The following is a 9,980-nucleotide window of genomic DNA, read 5'->3' as shown; positions in this document are numbered from 1 at the left end:
AAGTGAACGTGTCATTTAATGAAAGAAACATGCAGCTCATAGTAGCAAAAATAAAATAAAATGCAAATAAATAAATTCCAATCAATAACTTAGCACTCTATTGCAACTCCCCGGCAACGGCGCCAAAAATTGACGTGGCGGAAATTGGCGGATTAAGAAATTAATATAAGTGATACGTTGCAAGTACAGTTCTCAATCAACAAAAATCCGCTTATCAATTTAGAAGGGTTGTTGAAGAGAGAACTTTTGCGTGGTCTAGAATTCAGAATAAATTCTCGTTGCAAGTATAGCTTCTAAACCAACAAAAGTCCTTTCTTACAAACGTTTTGGTTGTCACAAGTAACAAACCCCTTTAAAATTGATAACCAAAGTATTTAAACCTCGGGTCGTCTTCTCAAGGAACTGCAGGGAGGAATGTTCTTATTATTGGTATTGAGTTTTGTAAATTTGGGTTTTGAAAGTAAGGAACAAGTAATTTAAATGACAAATAAAATAAATAAATAATTGTAAAATAAACTCTTGGAAAGGTATGAGAAATTGGAAGTCCTATCCTAGTTATCCTTATCAATGGTGATGAAAATTGAGTTTTAATCCCACTTAGTTAGCCTTTACTAGAGCAAAGGAAGGTCAAGTGGACCAATTAGTTTGATCCTCAAGTCCTGGTCAATTCCTAAGAAAGGACTGGAGTTATTGAAGTTCAATTCAATTAGCAAAGACAACAATTATCAATCACGTTGAGTTTGATAACTCATGAGTTACCAATTACTTAACCAAGGCCAAAAGGAGAAAAGTAAACTTTCTCGAATAAAAATGTCTTCAGATTGGAAGCAACAGTAACATAAATAAAAGACAGCAATCATAAACTGAAATACCTCAAATTATATTAATTAGAAATTCAAATCTAAACATGAATGGTTCATAAGCCAATTTGGCAACAAAAGTAATTAAAGGAAAGCATTAAAATATCTGGAAGTAAAAGAGAAGTATAAAGTAAAAGGAATATTGAACCTGATAAGGAGTTGGAATACTAAATTTAAATAATAAGAAATCCTAATCCTAAAACCTAAGAGAGAGGAGAGAACCTCTCTCTCTAAAAACTACATCTAAACTATGAAAAGTGAATAATTGGAGATCTCTCTCAAATGGATGTATTCTCCCACTTTATAACCTCTAATCTGTGCCTTCTGGACTTGGATCTGGGCCAAAAAGGGATTCAGAAATCGCTGGGAGCGTTTTCTGTAATTTCTGGTACGTGGCGTCTGTCACGCGTCTGCGTGGGTCACGCGGTCGCGTCATCTGGAGTTTTCCTTGTCACGCGTTCGCTTCGGTCACGCGTACGCGTCAGTCACGTGTTCGCGTCGCTGCCTTTTCGCACTGGGCATCCGACCACGTTGTCCATGCGTTCGCGTTGCTGCCAATTTCTTCAAAAACTCTATTTTGTGCTTTCCTTCCATTTTTGTATGTTTCCTTTCCATTCTTTAAGTTATTCCTGCCTTAGAAGATCTGAAACTACTTAACACACAAATCACGGCATCGAATGGTAATAAAGGGTAATTAAAATAAATAATTTTAAAGCATAGGAAACATGTATTTCACATATATCACATAATAAGGAAGGAAAAGTAAAACCATGCAATTTACATGAATAAGTGAGTGAAGGATTGAATAAATTACCTAAATTGATCACAATACATATCATAAAATATGGGTTTATCAGTTGTCACAAAATTAGAATTAAAATACTGAGAGTATGAATCCCAGGTTGTCTCCCAACGAGTTGCAGAAAGATGTGCTATTTTATTAATCAGATGTTTTCCAAAAGGGTTTGAGTTTGATAGACAGGAAATTAAATCAGAGAATTTATGTAATTTAAGTAAAAACCTTGACCGGGAGTAGATTAGTCGGAAGTCCTATCCTTGTTGGAGTTCTCCTAAGATTAATTGATAATTGAAGGTTGTTCTGCTCAGTTATCCTTTACCAGATAAAGGAAAGTCAAGCAAGTTGGAAGTCAGTTTCTATTCACAAGTTTCAATCCTCTCCCTTGGAAAGGACTAGTGTCAGTGACTAGAGGGCAACCCAATGATAAACCCAATTATAATTTTACTCTTGAGCATTCCAACTCAAGGTTCTCCTTTCAACCAACTCCCAATCAAGTTATGGAACTACTCACTCATTAGGATTGTAAACTTCACAAAATAAGAAAGGAAAATAAAGGAAGACATGATAAATAATAATAAAAAAGATCAATTAAAAATGAAAATAGTTCTTGTATTAATAAACTCTAAAAATAATCCAATAGTAATTCTGAACAAATTAAGGATATGAAAGAGTAAGTGACAAGTAAGGAAACAAACTAGAATGATGAAGTTTTGGCGGAGGTAATAACTCTTCTCAATATCCCAATCCAAAAAGAAATAAAAACAAAATCCTAAGAACTATGAATATGTAGAGAGAAAACCTAGAGGAGGAGTAAATTCAGATCTAAAAACTAAAATTATACGGAATGAATGTTGTTCCTGGTCTCTGCATGTTCCCTGGCTCTAATACGCTTTTTTGGGCCGAAAACTGGGTCAAAAATATGGCCCAAAATCGCCCCCAGCGAATTCTGCAAATTCTGCAGATCGCGCACGTCACGCGATCGCGTCATCCACGCGTTCGCGTCATCCAGTGTTTTGCCTTACCACACGTGCGCCTCATCCACGCATTCGCGTCACTCATGCAGCTTTCAGTTCACGCGTTCGCGTCAGGCACACGAGCGCGTCACTCTGATTTCTCCATTTCGCGCGCTCGCGTGAGCCATGCATCTGCGTCGCTTCTCGCTGGTCATCTCCTTAATTTCTTATGTTCCTTCTATTTTTGCAAGCCTCTTTTCCAATCTCCAAGTCATTCATGCCCTATAAAGCCTGAAACACTTAACACACGGATCACGGCATCGAATGGAATAAAGGAGAATTAAAATACATAATTAAAAGCCTCTAGGAACCAAGTTTTCAACCATGGAGTAATTTTGGGAAGAAATTGTAAATACATGCTAATTATATGAATAAGTGGGTAAAGATTTGATAAAACCACACAATTAAACACAATATAAACCATAAAATAATGGTTTATCAGTTGCCGAATTGGTTTATGAACTCTTCATGTTAGAATTGATTTTCTTATTTAATTCACATTGAGGTATTTCATATTTAAGATTTCTTTCTTTTATTTATGTTACTGCTGCTTCCAATTTAAGGCATTTTTATTCGAGTAGATTTTCTTCCCTTTTTGGCTTTGGTTAAGTAATTGGTGACACTTGAGTTATCAAACTCAGCAGTTGATTAAAAATTAGAAATTGCTGATTGATTTGGATCCCTCTAAAGCTAGTCTTTCCATAGGAGTTGACTAGGACTTGAGGAATCAAGTTGATTAGTCCACTTGACTTTCCTTTATTTAGTAAGGGTTAACTAAGTGGGAGCAATAACAATTCTCATCGCACCTGATAAGGATAACTAGGATGGGATTTCTAGTTCTCATACCTTGCCAAGAGTTTTTCTAATTATTAATTTATTTTTCTTATCATTTAATTTACTTGTTCTTTAATTCAAAAACCCCCAAAAATACAAAAACCCATAACCAATAATAAATACACCTCCCTACAATTCCTTGAGAAGACGACCCGAAGTTTAAATACTTCGGTTTTCAATTTTATTAGGGGTTTGTTACTTGTGACAACCAAAATTTTTGTACAAAAGGATTCTCTGCTGGTTTAGAAACTATACTTACAACGTGATTATTCTTATAAAAATTATTTACTGACAGAAATCCAATCGCTAGTAATATAATAATTTTACAAAATATTCATGATAGAATAACAATTCAGAAATTAAATATAATACTATAAAAATTAATTTCGGAACACATAATTTTATTTATCAATTTATCACTGAGTTCAAATAATTATTTTCAACTTAAATTATAAAATGAACATACTAATCACATTTTATAAAATTTGGTTTAAATATGAGAATATTAATTATTTAGATTATATGATATAATTTTTTATTGTTGTTCTATTACCAAAACTTTAATTCTAATTTATATAAAATAACTAATTATAGTAAAGATTGTACATAAACATTAATTAACTTAAACTCAATTATAAAGATTAATTTAATCATTCCTAATAAATTAATCTCTAAGAGCACAAATTAATAAAATAAACCATAATTTATTCATAATAGAAATTTCTTAAATTTAACTATATAATACTCCCATTTAAAATTAATAGTATTCAACTTAATTTTTTATTTATAAAATTATATTTAAAATTTTAATATTTAAAGTAAATCATATAAAATTATTATTAGTTTTAATTATTAAAATTTTTAAATTTTAAAAAGATAAAATATTTAAAATAATAAAAAATACATAAAAATCTTAATTAATTAAAATTCAAATGATTAAAACTGTGACCATAGATTCTTTTAAGTCACCCCCCAAAATTGTGACCATAGATCCCTTTAGGTCACCCCCCAAAACCGTGACCATAGACCCCTTTAGGTCACTACCCGAAACCGTGACTATAGACCCTTTTAGGTCACCCTTCTGAAAAATCGTGACCACAGACTCTTTATGGCCACTGTAAAAAACCGTGACCATAGACCCCTTTAGGTCACCATTCCAAAAAACCGTGACCATAGACCCTTTTAGGCCACCTCCAAAATCGTGACTATAGACCCTTTTAGGTCACCCGTAAAACCGTGACCATAGACCCTTTTAGGTCACCCTTTCGAAAAACCGTGACCATAGACCCTTTTTGGTCACTGTAAAAAACCGTGACCATAGATACCTTTAGGTCACCCCCAAAACCGTGACCATAAACCCTTTTAGGCTACCCCCAAAATCGTGATCATAGACCCCTTTAGGTCACCCCCCAAAACCGTGACCATAGACCCTTTTAGGCCACCCCCAAAACCGTGATCATAGACCCTTTATGTTACCCAAAAAAACCGTGACTACAGACCTTTTTTGGTCACTGTAAAAAACCGTGTCCATAAACATTTTTAGGTCACTCCTTAAAACCGTGACCATAAACCCTTTTAAGCCACTATTTTTTAAAAAACTATGACCATAGGTACTCTATGGTCACCCTTTCTAAAAAAACCATGGCTATAAACCCAAAATATTGTAGTACCTTTTACAAACAGAAGAAAACTTAAAAATTAAAATAAAAAAGAATTTTAACTACTAATAATTTTGTTATTATCAATGATCAGAGCGTTAAAAATATATTTTACCAACGATCAGAACGTTAGTAAATATCGCCAGTTATTCCTCTGTTAATAATTTTCAACCCATTTTACCAGTGTCCCATAGCCATCGATAAAATAGTTTCGTTGATAATTTTTATTCTTATTGTTATTGACTTCTGTGGTGTCGGTAATAATTAAAATATCAAAGTTGTTAGTAAAAGTGAGTTTTTTATTAGTTATTTTTAATTTAAATCTACTATATTAAAATTACAATAATATAACATCTAAGATTATTTAATAATCATACTCAAATGTAAAATATTATACTGAATACAAAAAAAAAAAAGTAAAAAATGTTAACAAAATTAAAAATAAACTAAAATATTAATCACAATCCTTGTCAATAAACTCGTCGTCGTCCTCTTCACATTTTCCACTTTAAAAAATTATTTATTCTCTTACAAGCATCTATAAATTCGTTGAGTCAATAAAAAAAGACAGTTTCAAATCTTTCTTATTTATGTACATTTTATCATATATTTAAGATTAATTTTCTCTCATTGTAGGTGCCACAATTCAACTACACCTACAAGTGCCAAAAAGTTTCGGTCTTTATTTCAACTCAACAAGTTTTTAAAAAGGTACAGGTAAGAGTCTCCTCTGTACACATAAGATACCACATATTCCAATTTTTGAGTAAGAGTTTCAGCTTTAATTTTATACATTACTTCAAGTAATATAAATTATACAAACATTATATAATTTATGCAAATACTTTTTATTAACCCTGATCATTTTAACCACTTTATTCCACACATTAAGAATTGAGAAAATACAAACAATTTTTTCAACAAACTAATGAGAAAGATTTCTATGTTTTCTATACAAATAATTTCACCTCTCTAATCCTACAATTCTATTTTATTGGTTTAGAGAGGTGAAGGAGCCTAGGAGGCTCAGTGTGTCTCTCACATAATATTACCTCCTCCACATATTCAACTCCTCCCCAATTATGAGGCTCTGATGCTTCAATGTTTTCGGAGCATGAGAAGGTTGGAGTGGAGGCTCTGATGCTCCAATGCTTCTATTCTAAGATGCATGTGTGATTGAAAGGTTCTTCGAGTTATTCATGCTAAACATTGGGTCTTAATCTTTGTTGGAAGTCAAGTTTCAAAAAGGCGATATGCAAAGTTCATTATGTACATGTCCTTTAGTCCTTTACTGTTCGCATATGAAGAGTGAATTGACTATTAAAATTCAAAAGTTCGTTAGAAAACAGAGCAACCAAGCAAAAACTTGAAATTTATTAAAGGAAAAGTCTAGGGCCAACAACTTTGTTAAATTCTGGCCAGCATGTAACCAACAAAGAAAAGTGAGCTATTGGATGAAATCTCAAACAAATCTCACACCATTAAAACCATCATTGATGACTACTTGATGGCTACAAATCACAAAAATTGCTGGCCCCTAGCATTCCTCATTAAATTGGTAGTTGGCGATGTTATTCCACTTATTTCCACCTTAATCAGATTTTTTAAAGAGATCTTAAGCAAATTAACATTTTACCTAAATTAAATTCCTAACACAGAGATACAAAATGATAATTTATAATACTTTACTTAAAATTAAATTGAAATTGCTTTTTTAAATAGTGAAATTATCTAGCAAATATGATATGCACCCAAAAAAAGAAAAATAGTAAAAATTCGTGGTATACATTATCAACTTGTATATTTGTGAGTTGTAAGTAGATAATATCAAGTTAAAATTTGACTAAATAATTAACTTTTATCCTTTAAATATGATCAAACTCTACAAGTGTATTAATTAATACACTTTTTAGTAATATCTATGTATATCAATTTGCATAATTATTTTCAAGTAGTAGATAAATCAAAATTGATTTCTAATTCATTACAATGAAATTAATCCTTTCTTGAAGCTTTATATTTTTTTTAGTCTAAGTCATGTTGTTTGATCAAAATTAATATTTTCAGATAATTAATTTAAAAAAAAATCTAAGGAACTAATTTTATATGTAACCAACTTTTTAAAAAATTTTGATTTTTAAATTTTAAAGATAAATTTTATTCTCATAAAAAACACATCCTTCCACCCTCTTCAGCTCTCTTCTCCTCTTCCTCTTCTGGATCTCTTCTTCTTCTTCTTTTCCTTTACGTCTCTTCTTCGACGCCAGCTCTCCCTTCGCATCTCTCCTTCCATGCTGTCACTCCCTCCATGTTAATTTTTTCTTCTTCTTTTTCTTTCTTTTATTATATTTTTTATGTTTCTTTTCTTTTGGTTTTAGATTTTTTTTTTGTTTTGAATGTGTTTTTTTAAATCAAGAAATATGCAAAAAACACCAAAAAAGGAGAAAGGATAACCACGTTTGGATATTTCTTTTTTTTTTTTTTTGTACTTTTGGATGTTTCTCTTCTAAAATCAAGAAGCACGGCGAAGAGGCTGACCATGTCAGAGAGAGGCGCACAAAAGAGCGCAATGACGCGGTAGAGAAAAGCAAGGGCACATCAGAGAGAATCGAACACACGACAGAAAAAAGGGTGTGGTGGAAGGAAGCACACTAACAACAGAAGGGAGCGCATGCACGGTAGAGAGAAGCGTTGCGAAAGGAGGTTTTTTTTTTTGGGGGGGGGGAGATGTTGGAGAGGGACATGAAGTGATTAGAGTTTTAGATAATTTTTGTTTTTTACTATGGTAGTACAATTGGTTTTTTGAAGTGAAATACATATTGTTTTTAGTATTTTTTGGACTTTTTTACAACTCAACTAATAGTTAGTTGTAGTTGGTTGGTATCCAATTTGTTATCTAATAAGATTGATTGATTTGTCCTAATTTAATTTGAGATTCTTGTTGATATCTCGATGCAAACATATGTAAATAGAGTAAAATATCGTTTTTGTCCCCAACGTTTTGGATAAGTCCTAAAGTTTTTTCTAACGTTTAAATCGTCCCATTTAAGTCCCTAACATTTCAAAATTGGCTCAATGTTGTCATGTCATTAGGGATCTGTTACAGAATTGACGGCGGGATAAAATTGAGACAATTTTAAAACGTTAGGGACTTAAATAGGATGAAAACATTGGGGACAAAAACGATACATAGAAATAAATTTTAATTTTATCCTTTAATAATATCAATATTTTACGGTACATAGTTATTCAATTATTTTTTAATCACATCTAAGTAAATTACACTTAATCACATTACTTTCATTCTAAATAAGTTTATTTTTTTTTTTAAATTTTACTCTTAAAAATTTTTACTCATCATGAAATATTTGTAGAATGATTAGTACATAAACTTGAGAAAAAGAAAAAAAATGATACATATGCAATAAAATATAAATGGTACCTTTTGTCTCTAATGTATCAAAATTCTTTAATGTTTAATTTAGTTAAACTTTATTTTTAATTTTATTCTTCAATGATATCAAATTTTTACTCTTGAAGCTTTATATTTTTTCTAGTCTAAGTCAAGTTGTTTGATCAAAATTGATTTTTCATTTTTCAGATAATTAATTTGAAAAAAATCTAGGGAACCAACTTTATATGTAGCCAACTTTTTAAAACATTCTAATTTTTAAATTTCAAAAACTAGTTTTATTCTCATAAAAAATACATCCTTCCACCATCTTCACCTCTCTTCTCCTTTTTCTTCCGGATCTCTTCTTCTTCTTTTCCTATACATCTCTCCCTTGACGCCACCTTTCCCTCCACATCTTTTCTTCTTCCACTTCTTCTTCTCCTCCTCCGGATCACCTTTAGAAGTTCTTGTATAATGATTTTAAATGTTTTTTTTTGTAATATTTTAGATGTTTTCTTTTTTTATATTTTGAATATTCTTTTTATAATTATTTTAGATGTTTCTATTCATTTAGTTTTAGATGTTTCTTTTATTATAATTTTTATGTTTCTTTTCTTTTGGTTTTGGATTTTTTTGTTTTGAATGTTTTTTTTTTTTTAATAAAGAAACATGCAAAAAAATCAAAGAAGGAGAAAGGCTGACCACGATTGGATGTTTCTTTTCTTTATTTTTGGGTGTTTCTCTTTTAAAATCAAGAAGCATGGCGAAGAGGCTGACCATGTCGGAGAGAGGCGCACAGAAGAGCGCAACGGCATAGTAGAGGGAAGCAAGGGTACATCAGAGAAAAACAAGGGTGTGCTGGAGGGAAGAACACTCACAGCGGAAGGGAGCACATGCACGGTGGAGAGAAGTGTTGCTAAAGGAGGTTTATTTTTCGGGGGAAAAAGATATTGGAGAGGGACGTAAAGTGATTAGAGTTTCAGATAATTTTTGTTTTTTACTGTGGTAGTACAATTGACTTTTTGGAGTGAATTATATATTGTTTTTAGTATTTTTTGGACCTTTTTACAACTCAACTAATAGTTAATTGTAGTTGGTTGGTACCCCAATTAGTTATCTAATAAGATTGATTGATTTGTCCTAATTTAATTTGAGATTCTTGTTGATATCTCAAAATGCAAACACATGTAAATAGAGTAAAATATTGTGTTTGTCCCTAACATTTGGAATAACTCCTAAAATTGTCCCTAACATTTAAATCGTCCCATTTAAGTCCCTAACATTTCAAAATTGGCTCAATGTTGTCCTGCCGTTAGGGGTCTGTTAATAGAATTGACGGCGGGACAAAATTAAGACGATTTTGAAACGTTAGGGACTTAAATAGGATGAAAATGTTGGGGACAAAAATGATACATAGAAATA

The sequence above is a fragment of the Arachis ipaensis genome, chromosome B7 (assembly GCF_059453495.1).
Source record: "Arachis ipaensis isolate K30076 ecotype BB chromosome B7, ASM5945349v1, whole genome shotgun sequence".
Lineage (NCBI taxonomy): Eukaryota > Viridiplantae > Streptophyta > Magnoliopsida > Fabales > Fabaceae > Arachis > Arachis ipaensis.
The sequence above is the reverse complement of the archived record's forward strand: the minus strand, read 5'-3'. Positions refer to the sequence as shown.